Consider the following 24,777-nt stretch of genomic DNA (forward strand, 5'->3'; position numbering starts at 1 on the left):
AAACTTTTGTGAAATGAATATGAAAAAACTTCCTTACTTCCTTATTTACTGCAAGTCACTATAATGTTTAGCTCAGATATTTACAGAGCTTTATAAATAGTTCATTTAAGTTTAGAGGAAACGGTGGTAACTGTAGTGTTGACGAGAGAGAGGCGTAGTTTTTTAGAATACATGAATGTGAACGGTGGCGACATGCGAGTGTACCTAGGTATCGTGTCTGTAGGCATGCCACTCACTACGGGCGGGGATGAACCCTATTTCAAAGCTATGTTGTGTGTACTGCGGCCGGACAGCTTTCGAGTAATGGAATAATCGCATTGTGGACAATTTGAGTGACTCGGCTCTATTTAACGCTGGCTGCGTTCATTACACGGGATTTATGCGTTGTCATGTACAACAGAGACCTCATTAGGTCCGCACAGGTTTTAATTAGAGATCTAGCTCGAGTTTAATTCGCCGCTAAGCGGATATTTGTCACGAGGATATTATAATGCATAAAACATTATGCAACACAGAATCGTGTATCGGGATATGCACAAAACCGCCAGAGTCGGTGGTTGATATCACTCTATATTTGTACAGCACATTATGCCGGATAAAATATGGTATCCGTGGGTAATTAAAATTAACCAACGCGGCTGCTGTCCCGCGCTCCTGTTGTTAACAATTATTTTAGTAAAATTATTTAAGGACACCGGGGAAATTAAAGATACAACCGGCCGGTGGCATCATGTGTATGGGTATAGATGTTGAAGTCTGCGTTATTCATTTTAGTGGTCAACTGCAGGTCTCTGGATAGCGACATGGACGCCATGTACTAATGAAATGATAATGAGCAAAATAATTCATCGAGTCTTTTTAATGTGTAGGGCCCCAGGACAGTAGAGTAGCGGCGGATGAAAACCGCTTGAAATTTATTATTGCCATATTAACATGGGCCGCCGCTCGTGCACGCACTATATCAGCCAACTAGTTAATTGCAAGCCTTGGATGAAACTCGCAACCGCATTTCGAAGTTAATGTTGTTATGTCAGCCCAAAATAATGAGTGTGGTTGAACTGCATAAGCGAATTTAACCTCTACATAGATATACAAGCTGCTATACTTTAAATATTCAATATAACAGTCAAAGTATAATAACGGCGGTTTTAAGTAAATATTTGCATGCTTATTTGTTTGGATAAATTGACTAACAAAATATTGTAATTTGCTTATCAATAGCGACCTCCTGGAGCGGGCAGCAGTGTTGTTGAAGCGTGTCATGTATCTTTACACCCCATTACACTAATTATCTGATAATCAAATCCGCACACGTCCGCGCCTAAATGTTTCGGGGGAAGGCTCACACACTGGTCCAATATAATACATGTATGTTAATGAACTATTAAAGTTATGTATTGATTATTAAAATATAACAGTAGGTACGTAATAAAGAATGAGTGGATTTTGACTGTAATGAGGTTAAATTTGCCCCTTGTTGCTGGACGGAGAATTATACAGTCTTCACTCGTTAGGTAAAGTTTCCGAGGGCGAAGCCAGAAAAATACCAAATTTTTTTACGAAACGAGGTCAGCTGCGTAATAATTTTCATTAAAGTGAAACACGTGAGTTTGCAAATAAGTTTGTAGTGGTTTTGAAGGACTTCGCGGCACGTTGTTTATTGGTAGGTCAGTTTGAAGGAGTTGGGAGCAAACAGAAGCCTAGTCTGGTTCGCAGGGCCGCGGCTGAGGCCACGTGAGCGCGGGCGTAGGCTGGCGAGGGCACGTGCTCACGTGCGCGCCCCTACTTATATCACAATGCTGGGCCCACGCGCTGATAATAAAGCTTTACACCCAGACCTACTAAGTGTCAATATACCTACTTACTTATTACTGTTGGAGTCGACATGTTTGTATAACTTCGAAGAGGCCACCTGTAGTGGCCAACATTATTATCACGTCACTGAACGTAGGTATCAGTGCAACAGTAATAATTTTAACACTAATGGGAAAGTTACAATAAAGTCCTTTATTATCATGTGCGTTTATCGTATGCACGTATCTGTAGATTGACACCCGCATGAGTTCATGAAATCTTTATTTGCTATAAATAAGTTCCATTGTTGTATTTATTGGTAATAAACTGTCATGATACGCGTTGGATACTCACATTAAAATGTGTTTCTGTATAATTCGGAGGAGGCGGGCCATGGCGGCAGTCCGCTTACAGCATTAAATAATAAAACATGCGATATCGTGACGACACGGCGACGTCTTCTCTACGAAACGGACATAATCTAGTTACGATGTCATAACAAACAGATTTGTAAGCACGAATTTTATGGTCTGTGTCCAACGAGCTAAAATTTAATTTTCTGAAATAATCTGTCAGCAAGCTATTAAAATTATTCGTCCGTGTACTGCCCCTACAGACGTTACACTTTATTACTGGAAAGATGTTAGAAGGACGAGCGGGGAAGTTTGTTAGACAAGTATTGCTTTACTACCGCTTATGTTTTGTACAAATACAGACATCACATTAGACGGATTGTTTACAATCTCAATAATATGTTTCTCAAGTGTTCTTTGTGATCTATAAAATCGATCCAACAACTTATTTTACGAGGCAGTAAAATTTTGGAATGGGTATTGCTTAATTTTCAGGACTATTGTCGGTAATTAAACAACAATCTAATTAAGTACTAAGAGATAAACAATATATGTACCTAACTACCTACCTATGTGAAATACATCAGAAAAGGTAGGGATATTCATTACTTCTTCTATTTTAATACGCAACAGGAAGAATTAGCATAAAAATAATAAAATGTCAGTGGGATAAGGTCCCCCGTGGCGTGCCAGGCGCGCCCTGCCTCCGTCTGTCAGACCGATTGTCAGCTCACCACTGCCGATGAGACATGAACCGGTATTTATATCGATTACATTAATTGAACCACGTTGATGAGCTTTCATAAAAGTCACCGCGGAAGCTAACAAGGAAATATAAGTTTTTTTTTTAATTAATTGAAACTACATACTAAGTGTCTAATAAAAAAAGGAGTTTTGCAGCAGATATATTCTTCATATAACAAGCAATGTATTGATGGATAATTCTCGTATAGAAAGGTTGATCGTTACTGCTTATAGCTGTAATTGTTCACCGGGCGCAGTAAGGCGAGGCACTCCTTTGAAATGCCTACCCCTTCGTAACGCGTTGCTTCAGCTCTCATGCCGTACATTGTAGATAAGCGACGTGGCAATAGGCATTGATGCTCACTGGGGATTTCAATAGCAGTCTACCGCTTGAATTCTTTGATGTATAAAGGGATTTAGAGAGACTCTTCAACGTGAAGAAATTTCAATTTAAATCGATGCGTTTAACAATTTATTTTTTTACCACAATATAATTGCGAGAAATTGTTTACTTTTTAGTAGATCAATAAATAATGACGTCGAGTATTCTTTTATATTTAATTGACCGCCTGAATAACTATAAGTGCTGAGTAACTTTGAAGCAAAGCGACGTTCATTTGTAATTGACCTCTATCGGCAAACTCCTTTAATAATAGCGCTTTGAATGTCGGTTGTCGGGCGGCAGCTCTCACGTGCACTATTGTGGAGCCAGCATTGACGCTCCTTAGGGATTTCAGAGGATTTCTAGACAACGCTTTACCGTCTCTATAGACGGTTTAAACGCTAGTTCTGTCTCCATTGTGAAGACGTTTACATGTTTATAGGAGATTATAATGGCTCTATTACGGTATCTTCTACTTTAACATTGTTTCAGTTCTTGGAACTGCCGTTGGAAGTAAACATGTAGCTAGTTAATATTCGTTTAGATCGGGATTTGACGTAGAGCGGTGCATATAAGAGAAATTAGCGTATCTGGGCACCCGGCAGAGCGCCGGGAGCGGAATTAAGTCGAGACTAACGTTGTTATGATGGTAATGGCATATTACTGTTCGCTTCGTGCGGACATTTTCCGCTCGAGCACAGATACAAAATTGAAACGATTTTTCAGTGATGCGATTGCATCGGTAATCAGTGAGCGTGCACATCACAATTCGCTTCGAATGTATGTAGATTAAATATACATTTTTGGGACCGTATCAAGCATTATTCTGAACTTAATTGCGGATGTATACATAGGTAATAAATTATTGTGTAGTGTAAGACTTCATATTATTTTGACTTTTTCTAAGAGAACAACAATATGAGAACGTTAAAATTTGAGAATTTAACTCACACTTTAATGCGATCTTGTTAAAAATAAAAACAAAGAACTGCAGTCTCTAGTTAAGGGTTAATTTGATACCATATTATAAAATAAGAGATATGATTAAAGTCATAACAGTGGCTGAACTAAGACTCGGTTTAAGACACGCGTTGTTGGAACTTTTATATGAGTTGTCTGAACTGGGAGAGATGTAATTGGAAACTTGTGAAGACTTGCAATATCAACGCTGTACTGCTTGTAGTTACGACCTTAATTTCTGCTATAAAACTGCAGTTTTTGCGGGGAATAATAGGTTCATTAAGTTTTGACGCTAAGACAGCCAACTTTTTCTATTCAAGTAATTAGACATTTATTAAATTTTGTTAAACCTATTTTATAAAAATTACATTTCTTTTTTTGTGAAGTTGTTGTTACAATATTCTTACACTCGTACATTCCTTCAAAAACACATTACTTATGTTATTCAAACATGAATCAAGAAAGTAATTTATTTATTGTAATAAAACGACTATTCCATTAACGTATTCGCTTGAGTATGAAATTTAATAAACATATGGAAAGTATAATTTAGTTTATCTCCGATAATGTTTGCGGCGTTGTGAGGCGGCGGCGGCGGCGTTCCGCCCGATAACGGACGGATGTGTGCGGGCTTTATGAATATTCCCGCAAGCTTTCTACACCGCAGAGATTAGAGGGCACTGCACGGATGCCGAATGTGCAAGTCTTGAGATACACCTCGTGATATACACCGCCCGTGATAGCTCTTTAAGTATTTCTTCATCACGGTATGGTTATCACATTCGTAGAAAGTATGTACGTCTAAAGTAGAGATGTCAATAGACCTTTTAACTTTTAACGAATTTTCGCTATGCTTAAGTTTTTTCTAAAGTATTTTAGAATAACATTCGCGTCGCAGACATCTTTGTTTATAAACGTGTTCTAAGTAAGTCTCAGTTTATCTATCCAATAACGCCATCGGCTAAAATAACGGGTGCTATTTGATGTTTCAACTCCAAGCTCTTAGAGCAGCAAGTGTTTCAAGTTATTTTTACCGTCCCCTTACCTTAGTGCGCTAAAAGCGTTTGCGTTGAATTTTTAAAGTATCAATTGAACTTTAACAGCTCAAGAGTAGGCACAGTTTAAATTTCTTAAGGTGTTAAATAATGGTTAAGTAATTGAGTGAGTATTGTATCACGGAGGCTTTGTAAATGGAACTTGTAATTGACTTACAGCATACCTGTATTTTGTGCGGCTAATAGACAATTTTGCAGAGATTTGATGAATAAATTAAACCCTTCAGTGATGTAAACAAAGGGCTAATATCAAGTATTCAAAACGGCGTCGCGGCGGTCGATTGCGGAAATGACAAACCGATTAGTTGCAGGTCTCTGCGTCCTGGGAGATGTATATCCGGCGGAACTGAGCGAAATTACTTCCCGCATTGCTCCCGTTGCACCACAACAATGTCCAACCAAACTGCTAAATTCGATTTAAGAACGAGTCGCCAGTGAAAAGTCTCCTCTACGTTCGTAAAGTTTCAGCCCGGTTGCTTCATTAGAATCGAATTTCCCACGGTTCATTAGGATTCCCCAGAATTCTCAACGTTCGTTAGAAATACTCTAGCGGCAGTGGACCCCGGACGTAAATAAGTGATTAACGCAGTTGGGATTGTTTTCAGACGCTCAAGCGGAGCCAGCGCTGCACCTACATAGTTGGGCTGAACTCTTGATACATTTACAATGAGTCGCCGTCTTCCGAGCGCGGCCGGCCTCTCGCGTCAATTGTTCGCGCTAATGTTTCATGAGTTGCTGACGAACTCTTTTAACTTGTATTTCATCTCTTTAAATAATGCTTAGTCTTTAACAATTTTCAACTCCTTCGATCTAATAATATGTATTTTTACTTCGAACTAAATTTTACTCAGCTTCGAATATTTTCATGTTATAAAAGGAATATATTTATATCAAAGCTGCGATCAACGAAGGTTTTGTAGAAAGGTAGGTAATGGGTATTTTTAAGCTGAATTTTATTACGTCGCCATGAAAGAGGGTAAAACGTAATCCCAGGTATCAATGTAGATTTTGAACTACATTCGTTGGAAGTTAATATTATGTCCTGACTTTGTAGCGGCGGCGGCTTTGACGCTTTATGCTTCTACTGTTTGTTGTTAATTAGTGAAACAGTCTACAGCAAGTTCAAGCAGAAAAAAAGAATTTAAAGTTTTTACAATAAATTATAACTAAATTGGTATTTTTCACTAAAATAAATCACTCCAGTACTTGTCATAATGTAAGTGTAGGGATGATCCCCTACACCTTTAGTGATATAATGATGATGGGTCGATCCTATTAGGATAATGAAATAAAACCGGCCACGATGAATGTTAGATTAACACTAAATTTATTATTATAGATTTTACATATTTGCAACATTATAAAAGCTGCGTGTGCAGAATGCACGAGCGTAACTCGTTTGAGTAATGTACGGTTCCGTACATCCTGCCCGCCCAAACGGGACAAACTAAAAATGATTGATAGAATTGAAATTACAAACAAGTTGATGTGATTAAAGCTAAATGATATAAATGATGATGGATGATGACAAGGTGATTCAACATTTTTTTTTAAATGGCTATTCTAAAAGGTCCCATGTCCTTAATCATCACCATTTAGTGAGTGCACTGAACGTAAAACCGCTGGCGAGGTAGCCTTATCTACACCACTAATCGTGAACACTTCACTACACTTATGCACTGATTCCGTTAAACGCGATGCAACCGGTCCCAGATCCGCCGGCGCAACCGTCATCGGCCCCGCCCCAGCAGCCTCCTGGCCCTGGGGGGCCGGCGAAGCTGATATTCCGCCCGTAGCTCGAAGTTTCTTGATGAGATACACGACGACGCCACTCAATATGATAACCGCTGTTACACTGACGTACAGCACAGTGTAGTGATGAACGTCATGAATACTCAGATCTGTAGACGACTGTTCCTTAACCTCGTCAATCTGAGCCTTTAACTGATTCCAAATGAGCTGATGATCTTCAGCCTCGCTAATATTATCTGGTACAGACGTTTTCATGATTCTATTTAGTACAGACACCTCTGGGACTTCGATATGATAGTGAACATTTAAATGATTGATAAAATTATTATGAGCATAAATACTAAACGTATCCCCTTTCAATGTGCAACCTTGACCTAGGGTAATAATCCCGTTGCCGATAAGATTAGTCATGCTTACTCCGCTGGTGCAAATAATGCGAACTTGGCATTCCGAGCAGCACGTATACAACCAGGTGTTCGGCCTGTGCAATTTGATCCATTGCTCTTCGCACGACGATTTTACAGACTTACATAATTTCTCGTGATTAATGGTTTTGATTTCACAGACAGACTGCTTCATTTTCAGATCGTAAATGGGCATGTTAAATGAGCATAAAAATATATCGTTGGGAACATGAGTGCACGACTGTAGATCTGTTTCTGATAGAAGAAACGCTGTATCCTTGCGTAGATTGTAAGCTATGAATTGTACTGATGGAAGTAGACGAAAGTACTGCTGTCCTCTGGTCTGTGTGATAGATATGATTTCATTCAACTCAAACAATTCATTGCTTAGGAGTGGAACCTTGATTTCTATGATTAAATAGTTAGAGACAACCCTAGCTGATACTTTAAGTAATCGATACAAGTCCTTGATGTTTTTTAAATCCACTGGAATCATAAGTTTACCATTTAGTTGGCTGGAGATGATGCTCAGCTGATAAGATAACTGCTCCGGTGATAACAAATGACTGTCAATGCGCCCGTGTGAAATATCCGTAACTGTACCAATCAAAGTTTGCTGAATCCAACGAATGTTTGATAGAATGATAGATGCAGCTAGAGCTGATGATGTGATATAAAGACCATCTTGATTATCCAGACGTACTTGATTAATCTCAAGCGACATATTTTGAAGACGTTGCTTGATAAATGAAAATTGTTTATTCATGATGTTTTCATTACGACGTATGATATTAAATTCTGATTCTAGAATACTTGTCTGATTTTTGATAAGATTTTGAAGATGCTTTTCATTTTGACTGATCTGCTCGATGTCACTCTTGTATTTTTCGGCAAACCTCTCATCCAGTACACCGAATAATGAATTAGCAATATAACCCAATCCGTTTACTAATCCTCTTCTTTGCCTCTTGGGACTTTGATATTTAAGTAACATGTCATAATGTTCAATTTCGTTAATCTCGTGCTCTAGCTGAAAAATGATACTCTGATATTGTTTACTTGGATGGGTGATGCACAATGACTTAATGTGATCCACGTAACCCTTGATATCTGATAAGCCTTTCCAGTAGGTCGTCATGTTGTAGTAGACAACTAGACGCCATTCATCTTTGATATACTGAAGATTTGATACTCTATCGAAATATATAGCTTGATTCTCGTCTAATGACGTCACGTTATATGATTCATGATTTTGTATATTTTGTGGATAAGTAGGCGATAATAACATGAAGAATAATAATAAGAAACTAATGAAGAAATTATTGAATGATACGGTGTTGCAAGAACGTCGTGTGCGCTTGCTTCGCTCGTCTTCATTAGATGATGATGGTGATAAAAGAGATGATTTCTCTTTATTGATATTTTTATCTTGTGTCGTGTCTTCCTTGACTGGCAACAACACAAGTTTGCTGACGGGGCGTTTTATGATATTATTGTTCGTTTTTAAAGTGACTACCCTAACATAGCCATCTTTTCCTGGATGAACCTCTTGAATACGTCCTAACGCCCACTTGCCAGGTGGCAAGTTTTCTTCCTTGATAAGAACTACGTCATCAACTTCAAAGTTCCTATTTGGCTTACGCCATTTTGACCTAGCCTGCAGTTGTTGAAGATATTCGCTTGACCACCTCTTCCAAAGCTGTTTGTTCATAGATTGAATGAGTTGCCACCGTGTTGATAGATAGATGTGATCTGGATCTGTTTGTGGCCTAGATAAAAGTGGACCACCAACCAAAAAGTGTCCTGGCGTGAGAAAATCGTCGTCAGGGCTTTCAGTCAGCTGACAGAGAGGCCTTGAGTTAAGGCATGCCTCAATTTGATGAAGTAGAGTAGTAAACTCCTCGTAAGTGAGCTTCTGATCTCCGATGATGCGTTTTAGATGATATTTAAGGCTTTTTACCGCCGCTTCCCAAAGACCGCCAGCACTTGGCCACGCTGGAGCGTTGAAGTGCCACTCTATGCTCATGTCATTGATGTTATTGAAGAAATCGGTGTTGATAGTGGCTAAGATATCTTGATACTCCTTCTTAATAATACGATTGGCGCCTACGAAATTCCTGCCATTGTCACTGTATACGTGACTAGGCGTACCACGTCGCGCTGAAAACCTACGAAAGGCTGCTAAAAATGCTGGAGTGCTCAGATCGGAAACTAGTTCCAGATGAACAGCTTTGGTGGACAAACAAACAAATACAGCAATATATCCCTTGACCGTTTTGATTCCACGTCCCTTGTTGGCCTTCAACTCAACATGTCCGGTAAAATCGACACCGGTGTGAGAAAAAGGTCGTGACGGGGTTACTCGAGGCTGTGGAAGATCAGCCATGATCTGAGAATATTGTGATTGATTGAAGCGCTGACACTTAATGCAGGACCTCAACTTCCTCTTGACAGTACGAATTCCGCTTATTATCCAATATCTATCTCTGATGTATGAGAGTGTCAGCCGCGGGCCTCCATGCAGTGTAGACATGTGAGCCTGATGAATGATTAAATCGGTGAGACGACTATGATTTGATAATATAACGGGGTGCTTTGATGAATCGCTGATACATGCGTTTTTGAGTCGTCCACCCACTCGAAGGATACCGTGCTCATCCAAGAAAGGATTAAGACATGATATTTTGCTTTTAGGATGCACATGTCCCTTTTGATTGATAGCTTGAATGTCCTCATGAAATTCATGTGATTGATTATTTTTGATAATGATATTCAATGCATTGTCCATTTCTGATGACGTCAATATATCCGTAATTCCTGTATGTTGGCCTCGTGTCCGCGATATGAAACGTGATATCCAAGCGACTATTTTTACGATGCGAGTCAAAGAACTGTAATTGTGTAGTAACTCGTGTATGAATGAAATATGATTTTGATGTAAGGCAGTGTTCACACTAAGTTTCTTGAGTTCTAAATCTGGTGATTGATATGAAGTGATAGGTAAGGTACTACGATCGAAATGGTTTATCCATTTCGGTCCCTGCCGCCACAACGGATGATTCGACAACTTCTGTGATGTCAGACCCCGAGTGGCACAATCTGCAGCATTTTCCTCTGACCTCACATGATGCCAACATGATGATGGAACGATATTAATGATTTTGATGATTCTATTAGCCACGAACTGCTTCCACCTCTTCACATCTCCTTGGATCCATCCTAAAACTATCATGGAGTCCGTCCAGGCATAAATATCCACATTCTGGTTTGATAAGGATTCCATGACCTTCTTGATTAATTGAGAAAGCAGTACCGCACCACACAGTTCAAGTCGTGGCAATGACACCGTTTTTGCCAGAGGTGCTAACTTTGTTTTCGCTACGGCAAGCCTTGATGTGTACTCGCCCTTATCGTCTTTTGATACTACATATACAACACATGCGTATGCTTTATCCGAAGCGTCACAAAATGCATGTATTTGATATAATTGATTTGTGTTACCAAGATAACGTGGTATGATAAATTGATCAATAATTTTGAGATCACTCCTGAGCTGGATCCAATCATCTTGAATTGATTGTGGAACTTCCTCATCCCATGATAAATTTGAGGACCACGCATTTTGAAAAAGTAGTTTCGCTCTGATTGATAGTGGAGACAGCCAACCCAAGGGGTCAAATAGCTTAGAGATTTCAGATAGCAGCTGTCTCTTTGTGACGCGTTTATTATGATACTGTAATTGATTTTGAAAGCTAAAGCTATCAGTTGATGGATTCCATCTCAACCCAAGCGTTTTCGTCGATTCTGAGCACTTGAAGTCGAATGGGCTATTAAGTTGTTCAGATGATAGATCCCCGAGCAACTCCGGTTCATTACTGGACCACTTACGAAGATTCATGCCAGCACCCTTCAGCATCTCAATGAGTTGATGCTGCAGCTCCCTGGCTTGATTGATGGTATTTGCTCCACTCAACAGATCGTCCATGTAAAACGATTGATTTAATGCTGACGCAGCTAATGGGTACTTATCGGCATCGTCTATTGCCAACTGTTTAAGCGTTCTCATCGCTAAGTATGGAGCGGCCTTAGTACCGTACGTCACGGTAGTAAGATGATATTCACGGAGTAACTCTTGAGGGGATTTTCTCCAAATTATGGATTGTAAATGATGATCTGATTGTCTGATAAATATTTGACGGAACATTTTCTCTATGTCCGCCGTGATAACGTACTTATAGGTTCTCCAGTTTAAGATAAGTGTCATAAGGTCTTTTTGAAGATTCGGTCCGCAGCACATGAGGTCGTTTAGACTTTTACCTGACGATGATTTCGCCGACGCATTGAAAACGACGCGAAGTTTCGTCGTTGTTGAATCTAATTTCATTACGCCGTGATGTGGTAAATAGAAGGCACGTTTTGAATCGTCGACATTATTGGCACTACACATGTGACCCAGTTGTTGATATTCGGACATAAATGATATGTAATTATCCGAAAATGATAGATTATTGGACATTTTTCGTTCCAACTGTTTGAATTGTGCAACTGCCTTTGATTTAGATGATCCAAGCTGATTTTCGTATTCGGGTTTCATGGGTATGCCAACCTCGTATCTGCCAGTGTCTAATCGACGAGTAGATAGTTGATAGAACTCTTCACAATACTGCTCTTCACTAGTCAGAGATGATGATGATGTGTCAACGTCCTCTATCTCCCAATATTTTGATAGGTCTGATAAGTCGGTTGTTACGATATGACAATTAAATGTGCGAACGTTGCCAGACAGAATCCATCCGAGCGCAGTCTGTTGCGCAATCGGAGCCTGCGCTGGGCCTTTGATAAGACCGTCCATGATGATCTGTGAATAAATGCTGACATCCAAGAGAATATCGATAGGCTTCGACACATTGTATTCAGGATCAGCTAATTGAAGATGCTGGAGATGAGACCATAATTGTTTTTTGAATGGCATGCTAGGCAAGTTTTTTGCGACCTTTGATAAAACGAGTGCCTCTGTAGTAAAATGATAATCGCCGTAGATTGATTGACAGTCGATAGATACCAGTCCCTTACTCTGGCTAGCACTAGAACCTATACCAGAGACCGATGCGTTGTAACGTCTCCGCTGCAATCCTAATCGTTGTACAGCATTCTCTGATATTAAGGATATTTGTGACCCTTGATCCAGGAGGGCCCTGAGGGTTGCGTAGGTGCCGTCAGAACACCTAACATTGATCGATAGTGTGGTTAGCAATAACTCTTCGTCCTCAGTTGCGACATGATTGACATTAACATGCTTGTTTGATGATTTTGTTGACGAAACGGTCATTGCAGATGATGATGATGAAACTGCTTGAGGAACAGATTTTGATGATGGCATACACGCTTCATGGAGTATGGTATGATGATCACCTTGACAGGTTTTGCAACGTTTCGTCGAAGTACATTGAACTCCATCGTGACTGAATAGGCAGTTTTGACAAATATTTGATTTAGCAACTGTCCTCAATTGCATATCCGGTGCCATGGCGATAAATTTTTTGCACGAAAACAAATTGCGATTATGATGTAAATTGCAAACTGAGCACTTTGAAGTATGAGTAATGACGGCTTGATAATTCCTGTTATTGAAACCTTTATAACCGTGATGTTTATTATAATTATTTAGCAACTTTGATTGATTCGAGGTTCGCTTGATTGATGTTGAGGGTTCCTTATCATTTTTATGAATGGGTTCTAAAGCGGTGAACTTACCCTCGAGAAATGTCATTAACTCATTTAACGTTGGTAAATCGCGGGGTGCCTTACGCGCTTCCTTGTAGTCAGCATAAGTGTCAGAGTCTAATTTTTTGCACAATAAATGAACCAACAAAGGATCCCATGTACATGTATCAACGCCAAGGTTGTGAATCGCGTGAATACATTCGGTAGTGGTATCATATAGCTTCTTGATTTCAAATGATGACTGCTTTTGAATGATAGGCTGATTGAGAAAGATTTCGATTTGATTTGTAAAAAGAACTTGAGAGTTGTTGTACCGATGTAATAAGATCTCCCATGCGGTATCATAGTTCTCCGATGAGATATGTAGATGATAGATGAGACGCTCAGCTTCACCCCTAAGTTTTCCCTTTAGATGTTGCATCTTCTGAGCTTTAGTAATAGAATTGTTGTTATGAATTGTCTCGGTAAACAAATCATAAAAGGTTGGCCACTGAGTATAATTTCCGCTGAACACAGGTAATTCAAGTTGCGGAGTTGATTTTTCTAAATGAGTTGTAGATGAAATTTTCTTATTCAACTCACGTTTGATATTTTTGTAGGCCAATTCATGACGATTAAATTCCTCGTCGTATGATATATCTCCACCAGCAAGTATATGATCGATTTGCAAATGTTGAGCATCAATAACTTTCCACTTAGATTGAACGCTCTTGAGCTCATCTTCTAGTTCCCATTTATCTGTTATAATATCAACTTTGATGCCCTTGATAAGTCGACTAAATGCCCTAAAATTAGTCCGTTGCAATGATAATAACTCGTCTAACTTTCCATCTGGTTGAGTCGATTTTGATGATTTTCCGTAAGAGGATAAAAGATTACGTATAGATTGATAAAGTTCCTTGCCTTTCTGATAGGTGTTGTCAAGGAAATACTCAACCATCTCCGTTCTATGCTCAGAAATTTTTTGATGATTTAGCTCGAACTCTCCCCAGAGGTTGTCTAGCGTCTCTAACCGTTTTTTAATGTATTCGGGATTTTTGCGAGAATCGGAGTCTTTATTGAAGTTGATCTTTATGGTGCTGATATTGGAGATGATATCAGATTGACGGGCAATAAGAGATTCCATGATGAGAGTAAAAGGAACAGTCTTACTTGATAAATGATGATCCAGATGATGACTTCTAAAGCACCTGCCGGTGATTCTAACGAAGCTGATAGCGGACGCTGAACCCTCGCGCCTCCGATGAGATGAAGATGATTGGAGCTCTACGGAGCCCGATGATGATGATTTCACGCGGCGATTACACACACGTATCTCTCTGACCAGAACGCGCGCTAGGTCAAAGTATCGCGAAGAGGTCCCGCAATCCGGCTCGAAGGACCAAAAAAAAATGTAGGGATGATCCCCTACACCTTTAGTGATATAATGATGATGGGTCGATCCTATTAGGATAATGAAATAAAACCGGCCACGATGAATGTTAGATTAACACTAAATTTATTATTATAGATTTTACATATTTGCAACATTATAAAAGCTGCGTGTGCAGAATGCACGAGCGTAACTCGTTTGAGTAATGTACGGTTCCGTACAGTAAGCAAATAAGTAGAATACGTTTTTACGTTTTTAAACGTATTATAAAACAATTTCCTCACGAGTGACGCAAAAAATAAAAATTGTTATAAAAACGGTAGCGTTATATTTTACCCCTTAATATTAAAGCGGGTAGCAGACAGCAGCCTCTCATGTAGACTAGGGCGAGGTGTCCCTTTCCGTGCGCGGTGTATAACTCTATTTTCCCTAAGCTAGGGAGGATAAACGTTTGAATTTAGTTCTAAAAGTGTGTTCCGGTTATTGATGACTTTGCGAACACCTAGGGAGAGCACTCACATTTGGATCAATATGTATTTTTGTTGCTATGTCGTAGAGATAACTTCATCATTAATATCGTTGTTAGTTATAGGTGCTTGCACAGAAGTTGTCAGTTGGTTTAGGGACTAAATGGACCCGCACGTCCGGACAAACATCGCGGGAATTCGAAACTCAAACAAGTTTAAGCAAATTTATAACTTCCGGATTGGGAACAGGCTGTTCCGGACTGTAACCTTCTTGCTATCATCTTACTTACACATCAAACCACTATCTGAACAAACATCGAAAGTACTAAAGAAGTCGGTAATTAAGTTGTTGATAAATCGCAAGAAGTACCCTGAAAACTAATTAAAATAATTGGTTTTTGTTAAAGCCAAAGGACGCGGCCAGTGATAAATAAAATTGAAGCGGTTTCGTTTACCTAGTCACATGAATAATACAAGGCAGTGATGTAATCTCTTCGCGTTGTAATACAATTTGAATTTCTTATAAACACGCAGGTAAAATAAAATTCAATAAACATATTTATCGCTGAAATATTTTCACTCTTGTTATGAATACAAAAGCAGTTTAAACAGCAATGTTGTAATTCAAAAGTAGGTGGACTTCTAAAGATAAACTGCGGGGAAATTATATGGAAATAGTTTTCTTGTAGATGTCGATGCTCTGTAGCGAGGAAATGTCGAGATGGTGAACTTTAAGGGCAAGGAACGCGGGTGCGATGGCCTGTTTGGATTTGAGAAATAGCTAAAAGTCTCGTTTATTACCACACCGTATCGTTCTCACAACGAGATTGTATTGTTATAATATAATTAAAAATAGTAATACTCTGCTCGGTAGGTACATTTCAATGAACTGTTCGCAAGGAGCACTGTACTTTTATTATTTTACGTTGGTGTAACAAAACGAACAAAGTTACGTAATCGTGTTATATCAAATGCACGGAGATAGCTAGGGTGCAAGGCACTGGAGGGCGGCGCTCCCGTGCTAGGGGTGCATGCCCGGACTAGCACCTTTTGTCTCAACTCTTGTGCCACGCAGGTGACCGCATATCTAACACTGATTTATGTGTCAGTAAACCGAGGAAATGTTGATAAAGTTTTATTAAACGACAGATTTTGCTTGTATTTGCGTTTTGCAGGCTAGAGCTATCTTATCTATCAATTTATGTAAGAAAGCTTTTATTGACGTGAACAGAATAATTTTATTTTTTTAACTGTTGTCGGCAGCGATATTGAAAATAAGAGGATTTATGACAATTTTCAGTATGATTCCAATGAATTGTTGATATAATTGTTATTCAATTTACTTTATAAGGAGTACAGTACCGTTTACCCCAGTACGTTGCATCACTGTAATATAAATTTGTTAGAATGCCATCGACCGCGAGGTGAGTGAACAAGTCCCGAGTTCAGCCGAAGGTTCGAAGGTCGTAGTCCGCATGAAGTGTCTTTGTTATATAACATGCAGTCTCACAACTCCTAGCAATGCTCTTTATTTTACAATCGAGTCGTTACTTATTAGCTTACGTAATAATTTTGTTACAGAACATCTTAGTTCGAGAACTTTATTATTTTGTAACGGTTGAGAGGTTTCTTTTTTGTTATTATGTAACTGAAGTCTTGTGATTTTTAATTGTCAATTTGAAAATGTAGAGATTCTAAAACATTCGATCTTATAAAAAAAAACAAAACATTGAATCACGCTTAATGTAATATTTTTTTTGGAATTGTGACATAATAAATTAAGCAAGTAATATTTATTTTCATGAATAATATATTGCCGGTTTAAAAAAGACTAGTGATAGCAGCTAGATTTTATATCGTTTGAGCTGTCTCCAAATTGTTCGCGAAAACTAGTTTCCGAGTTTTAGAGAAGGTGAGTCCCGTTGGTGTAGCGGGATGAGCGCCGCGATAATCTCTGCCTGCCATCGCGTCGCTCGTATATCAAGCCAGAGACTTTATAAAGAATGAACTGAATATTCGAATAGTACTTTTTTACAAAACCCATTTTGAATATGTTAGCAAATTTTGTCCATTGCAGCGCTATTCACTTTCGTTTACACCTAACAAGCTTTTAATGCACTAAACCAATTGTTGCGTAATTACCCACCTGTTTCAGTTCGGTTGCCCTGAACGTTATTTAAATTAAGTCCCATATTACAAAGCGAACCTCATTTGCGTTTACAAAAGTGCAGATCATATTTTTTTCTTCTGTGTGTTCGAATTGAAAGCAGTGTAATATTCTTTTTTGTCTGGAAGCGGGCGCCGCGCGCGCCGCGCACAAAGCCTGCCTGGTTTTGTATTCGCTTCCTCACTCACCTGGAAACGAAAGAAAAGAAAATGTTAATTAAGAGCCACTGAACAAAATTGATATCGTCGGGAATGAAGCTTTCGCTGTTATTGTAAACGGATGCCAACAGTTCGTTATAGCCATCAAGGAAATATCCTTTTTATTTTATCTTAAAAGTACAATTTTTGTTTTGGTATCGGAAGGAAAATCACAGTTTACGAACAATAAAACGAGAGGAGAATGTAATATGAAGTGGTATAACGGCTAGATATTTAGGTAATGTGCTACAGGCGACGGTGGCTTCGCCCAATGCCAAACGAGGCTGAAACGTACGTCTCATTAACACGTAGCGGTGGCGATATTTAGGGAGCGGTCGCGCGCGGTGAGCCGCGAACTAGCATTTGGCAATGCACGCGCTCGTACACAGCCGGCTCTGTAAACTAAACAACTCGTAAAAGTGTAAAAGTCGTAACGATAGCGGCGGAGAGACCGCCTAATATGAGCGGCGGCTGGAGCCGAGCCAGTCGTGCTCATTATCAGATGGGACGTTCCGGCGCAACCCTTTCGTTTTACGATTGGCCTCTAATTACAGCAGCGCTCAAGGCGGCGCGCTTTTTCGGTTGATACGAGTATGGAGTGGGCGCGCATTGCCAAATGGATATATTTATCGGCACAAGCCAAATCGTTTACGCGGTTCGGCTGCCTCGTCCCGGTCGACGGTCGTCGGTTAGCGTTACAATCGGCAGCCGTTTTGCGATATGAAAAAAGTCTCGGGAAATGTCGCAACCGAGCTGCAATAACAGACGGCGTAGGTTTACGAGAGGCCGCTGATAAAGCCTGCGCGGCTCGCAGTGTGCGACTCGCCTTAACGACGTGTTGCCAATTTATGTTATGCGATAAGCTGAGTTTGTTTAGCCTGCGGCGGTGACGAATTACGAGTGCTGAATCACGGCAAGCCATGACGCCAAGCCAAGGGTGGCTTTATCAATGTAGGAAATATAAGGCCTAACTCTATGTAGTATGTTGTGAACATCTGTTTATATCATCAGATTTCAGAAAAAAATTTCGTCTTACATTTGTGTAGACAGTTTTAAGAAATACTTTTTTAATTAAAACCATTCTCTCTCTACTTATATTGTTCTTGTAAGAAATATGCGCACGCTGAACCCTGAAGATATTTTGGAAGGTATTTCAAACAGTGTTTGGTAGGTTCTAGCAACATTATCAAGATACTGAGTGAGGTACAATCGGCGGCGTACGGCTGGAATTACATGGAATCGCTCGCAGTATTAGTATGCCCGGAACGATCGCCGCTGGAATGAGTCGACGTGACGTAGCCCGCATCTTCCCCGCTCCTACGTCAAAGTGCAATAACACGAATATCTTAAAGAGGGGAAAAACTGACGGTTAATATATGCGAGAGAGCGAAGTGTATCAAGTCTACGATGAATATAGTTTTAAATTTTGAATAAATTACTTGAGTATAATGTGTTTATTAAAAAGTGAAATTTTGACTTAATTTCTTTATTGGTTTAACTATTTACAGGTAAATACATATAGGAATGAAATGAACTTATTAATTTAATTCTATTAAACTTTTTTTTTTTTTTGAAAAGGCAAAATTATGCATTCTTGTGCCAAATTTATTATAATATTGCCAAATTTTGATTGAGTACTTTGAAGGGGACGGTAAGCCTGTAGGAGAGATATCGCGTGATTAAGGACGAGACGATTTTTACTCAAAACATAGAGCGTGACAAGCATGGCGTATCTAGACAATCCATCTTGTAATCTTGATGCATTGACACGGGGACTTGACGGGTTCCAACTAGATATACATAAGGCTTAGCGTAATTATTCATATCTAACGCGTCATCGCAGACAGTTTAGAATGTTTTGCATGATGAACATAATTAAGTTTACTAGATTCCATTCGATAAAGCTTGTTGACCGGCGGAATAATTTATCAATAAATGAAACTGCCCATCGAAGATGAACGTCATATAAAAGTAATTAAAACGGTTATCGGAACAAGGATGTATGGTAATAGAGAGTGATGATAGAGGCGATGCGTGTCGGCGCGGTGTCGTGCGCGCGGCCCGCTGCCGCCCGCCCGCTCGCCGTGGGGACCGTCAACTCAATCTTGCCCCATTACGCGCGACAAATTGGAAAAATATTCAATTACATCTCGCTAAATATTGAATTATATCACAGCAAATTACAATTTTGCATCGTGGAAACACTATACCCTTGGTAAATTATGGAAAAATGTGTCGGAAAGATGAGCTGGCAAGTTTACTTACCAGTGGGAGTCAAGATGTTTATAAGTTTATAATATTTTTTCATTTATACGTAGTTGAAGTCAAATGTAAATATAAATTTACCATGATTAGAATTATAGGATCACTCGGCTATTATGGAGTACATCGGGCTGGAACGCAGTAAACAAAATAAGAAGCAAAACAAAAACATTAAGTATCGGCGCTCTACGTCTTTAATTATATTTTGTTCGGCACCACACACGATCAATTTATTTACTCGATGGAAAAATAATATGCGAGCTTAGCTCGGGCGACAAGTGGGCGCGGGAATTACTCGCCAGTTGGAGTAATTGCCAATTAATCACCAGCCGTTTTCTATTTCAGCAGGCGACGTCTATACGTGCCCGCCGCTAACGAAATTGAGACTGCACCCTGTATGTACTGTTATGACAGTAGACTTCATTGCTTCACTACAATGAAACAAAGCAATGATTTTTATTTTTCCACATTGTTCACCTGTATATCATCAAAGTGGAAAAAGTAATTTTAATTACTTACACTTACAGTAGCTTTTGTTTTATGAAAGCGATAAAATTAATTTGTAAACATATAATCTGCTGAATTGTTGCACATATTTTCAGACGATAAAGAGTCAAACAATAAACTGGAACAAGTGTCAGTTTGAAGGTACGGCGATGTGACAGCAATCGTCTGTCGGTCGAACAATTATTCCCACGGCTTTCAGAGCTCCGTTTTATTCAGATCGGTATCTTCATAACATAATTAAGGAAATTTCGAAGTCGTCGCGCTTCATCTCCGAAATAATAAGAGTGGGAGCTTCGATAGCCCGCGATTTAATACAATTTTTCCATTTCTTCTAATTGGTCGTTTATTGCGACTATTTAAACATAAATGTAGGTGTGATTGTTACGAAAAAATGTTTTTCTTTATCAAAATAGAATGTTCATGCAAAGTTCTTTGAAAGGACATTGACGCGGTTTCATTTGGCAGCCTTATAATCATATATTTAATATTGTTTAATTGTAATATTTTTGAAAGCACAGTTTTTCTGATGTTTAAATAAATTAATGTGTTTTGTTTGACTTTATATATTTATTTAGGCAATCAATAATATACCTAAACGCAAAGTAAAAACTCGATCCGTGTATTTTGGGTTCACGACGGACTTCAGTAAAACGCCATCAATATCGGAGCTTTCACAATATCGTCAGCGGGAGTAGCATCGGCACTCAGAGACGTAGTTTAAAGACATGTTCAGTTAGGTAAATGGGTCGAGCAAGTTATTTCCTCAGAGTGATTTATACCCAGGTTATTCTAGGTCGGGCACTTGTATCGGCTGTGATCGCTGAGTGGATTGCCACGCGACACCTTTCAAATAAATTGTCTTGAGACCGGCCGGCAACTGTAAACAACTCAACCCTATGCAGATGTTCTCAAACCAAACACCTTCAATTTCCTAGAGGGGTAGTGGTGGCCCTAAAATTGCACTCGACTTCGGTTTCTTCGTACCGTAAGAGACTTAGGGGTCTCTCTATTTAAACTGCAGAGTGAAAATGTTTTATCTTATTTAAAAAGTGCTGAAAGTGTCTTACTCGCTACGTTAGTTCTCTTTTCTAGCGCTCGCTGGCGAGGTCAAAGTTCTGAGCAGACTGCACTGTCAAACACAAAAGTTGAATAGGAAATAAATATGTACAAAGGACGGCGGCAAAGTTTAATAATTAGTGGCACCTTGCATCGTACAGTGATAACCCTCAATCGCAACTAAACAAGTTGATTAATTACCGGACTCTGGAGCGAGTACAACAAAGTTCGATTGTCGAGTGTAGAACTAGACGGGGTTAGGTTGACACTATAGTTTCGTTTTGGCAAACACCTAATAAACTTGTCCATTGGAAATGAACTTTTATTTTCAATAGATTTTATTCAATGTCTACATAAAAGTTTTCATTACGTGTTTGGGTCTGTCTTCGACTAATGACAATGTCGGTATAGAGTGCAGAGTACACCCAATGCTGTGTTGATAATAAAAGCAATTCCAGCTACACGTTGTCGGTATGAAATTGGTGTTGAAATAGACGCGACGTCGCCGCTGCCAAATTACCGGCGTGTGTGTAACCGCCCTAACAATTACACCGCTGCCCGTTAATGTTTCGTCGTTGTAATAACCTGATGTTTTTGTATTAACTTTTATTGTTATTACAGACAATACTCTTCTACCAATAGAACAAGAGGGTTACTTGGGATGTTTGCTCGTTTTGTACTTAAATTTTTATTAATATTTGTAAACACAGTGGTTACATATATAAGATCTCTGATAACACTCGGCCCCAAATATAACTCTGTTTTGTCAGAAATCTTATTTCATATCAAACCATCTTAAACTACAGTAACATAAATCATTACATTACACGGAATAAAGGTCAAGCAAACAGTGCAATAAATTTACGATAAGTTATTATCGGTGTAATGAAAGTGTAATTCACGTAGTCGGCTACGAGGCGGTGGCGTAGCAAGCGACGACAGCTGATATCGGCTTAGCCGCGTAGGCCTGTTAGTTGGCAAGAGCTACGAATGCGCGAGTTGCCAGCGCCTAACGGATAAGCCCACCAGTTACACACATGGCAAGACACGAGTATATACGCAAATTGTAAGGTACAATCGTCATATACACCGAATACTGCTACTGTAGTTGGGTTGAGTTGCGCTCTTAATAGGCGGAAAATTATTTTATGAACCATAAAATACCGTACACGCATGAATTATAAGATAAGGTACTAATAAATGTATCAGCAGTTCGGATTGTAAAAACAGGTGGGATGTTTTACGCGATGTACTTAAAATGTATTAATACATTTGTTAGAATTATTAAACATACAGTTCGTCTGTTTTATACTTATCGAGTTAATGTTTTTTAGATGAAGTAAATCATCGGAGATGTGTAAACACGCGCGCGTGTGTTTAGTATAGAGGTGGAGTTGTATGTCAGCGTCATGCATGTGATTATAATAGCAGATGTTAGATGCAATCGGACAGCTGTAAGGCGAATACAATCGGTGTCTGAGTGTGAAACATTGCGTGGCTAATCAGGCGCACAGTAAGTGCATATCAATGCGGCCAGGTGTGCTTGCCAGATAGTGCCGGCTAACTACTGCGTACTTGATGACTGTGCCATTCGATATGGCAAGCACCATAATAACTATAATTATTATTGAAATCAATGTATTAACATCTGCGTTAAGTAATAGCGGCATTAGACTTATGTAATTAAGTGCCTAGGACCTATCTTTGTTCCATCTTAAGGTTGACCAACATGGTTACATAAGATCATTTACTTACTGATTTTCTACGTCAATTTTTTTAAACTAATTGTCGGTGAGAAAATTAAAAAAAATATAACGCTTTAGATATAGTAGTTGACATAAACAAGGTACGCTCCTCGCATAACGAAGTTTGAGAATCTACTTTGACACGAACACAATATCTTGCAGTTGCATTGGATTCCGTCTGATATTGAATATTTCACCTATTTCGCAACGCTTGACAAATCGCTCGAGTATGCTGCGTATGATCCTCGATCTGTATGTCGTAAACCGCCAAATCGGTAGCCAATAACGAATAAATCACGTGATCGATGCGCGCCTGTTTTCTGTATGTTCGTGATGCTATTTTTGACCGGCAGGCCGGTAGTTTTTCTATGAAAACTTCGACAAGATACGCATCGATACCTACACAGTACACTACACCTAATTGAATATTATAACGGTACGCTGCCGTGCGGGCTTTACAACTTCCTTATTCAATATTCTTTTACCTAAACGAACGTACATATTTATTTCTGAAACAATTTTACACAGGAACCTTGGAGTTAGTGTTGTTATTTTCTTACAACTAAAACAATAAGTATGACAGGCGATTGAAGCGTTTCATAACAGATTATAAAACAGTTTTACATGAGTTATGATTGACATTATGAACTTGCGTCAGGCGCTTGTCATTCGAGAGTACAATGATTTGAGAGTGATACAATTTATTAAACAATGTTCTATGAACTGAATTACATTTAATTTTTTCCAAAATTAATTGCGTAAGTAGTATGTTGTTGGAGGTTGCATCTTGCAGTCTTCGTTTGTAGATATTTCGTCCACGATCGCTCACTCAAGGAGGTTGTGATGGGCCGAGCAACGAGTGCACACATCACACCCAGGTTGAGTGAGTAACCGGGAACGAGAGGCTTGCTGTACACACGACATTCTTGAGTCTCTCTTGATGACACTATGTTACAAATTACAATAATATTTTTAATCATACACATTACATGACTCTTACATACAGGATGTAATTAGTACTAGGCATTTTATTACGACCTATAAAGTATTTATACATAAATAATTAAAAGTTACAAATGTGTTTACTTAACTAAAAAACAAGTCACAAGTACATTTACAAGTTGACAAGCGTATTTACAAGGCTATATTTTTTACCGCAAAAATCCGACATGGCTTCGAGAATTATGCTCAAATCATTGTATAAATCCATAAGAGCGATATCGGAGCTTGTTTGACGGAGCGCTGAAAATAGAACGCTGTAAAGCTTCGCTTGTAAACCGATCGAACGTCTTACTCCGACTATTTCAGCCTCAATGAGAGGAACATGATGTTTTCATAATAAACACTCTTATAGCTTTCACCTTCGAGTCTTGACCGCTACTTGTTCATTAGCTACATATTAATTTATTATGTTCGCTAACGCACACGCTCGCAAGCTTTATGTTCCAGTGAGACTGCCAATATAAAATTTACGTAAGAACGAATACGCTACTATGAAAAAGACGTTTCGTAAAATAGATTACATTGGTTTGTTTATAACATCTTTGTGCGGCAATAAAACACAAACAGTTTTATGTAACGCAGCGACAGATTCGATTTATTTATTAAGTACCTCGGTAATGCCACACGCGCGGCCAACGTTTTATACGGCAAATAAAATTGTATTGTAAAGGGGTGCGGTTCGAAGGCAACGCCATCTATTATTTACAGTACGCACTGTGCCCGGCCTACCCTCGTTTACATCACAATTAATTTAATTTGCTTTTTCACAGGCTTCTTCCATTCCCTCATTGTGACGTGGAGGGTTGAGGGCGTGAATTTTCTCGTGATTTGGTA

The 24,777-nt window shown here is 39.1% G+C and overlaps 1 protein-coding gene across 1 annotated transcript in view; it reads right to left on the reverse strand.

Moving 5' to 3' along the window:
• The window catches only part of LOC113498688 (matrix metalloproteinase-2-like), a 143,075-nt gene that overhangs the window by 9,258 nt on the left and 109,040 nt on the right, over window positions 1-24,777 (reverse strand). The window lies entirely within an intron of this gene.

This window comes from Trichoplusia ni, chromosome 11, assembly GCF_003590095.1.
Source record: "Trichoplusia ni isolate ovarian cell line Hi5 chromosome 11, tn1, whole genome shotgun sequence".
Classification (NCBI taxonomy): Eukaryota; Metazoa; Arthropoda; class Insecta; order Lepidoptera; family Noctuidae; genus Trichoplusia; species Trichoplusia ni.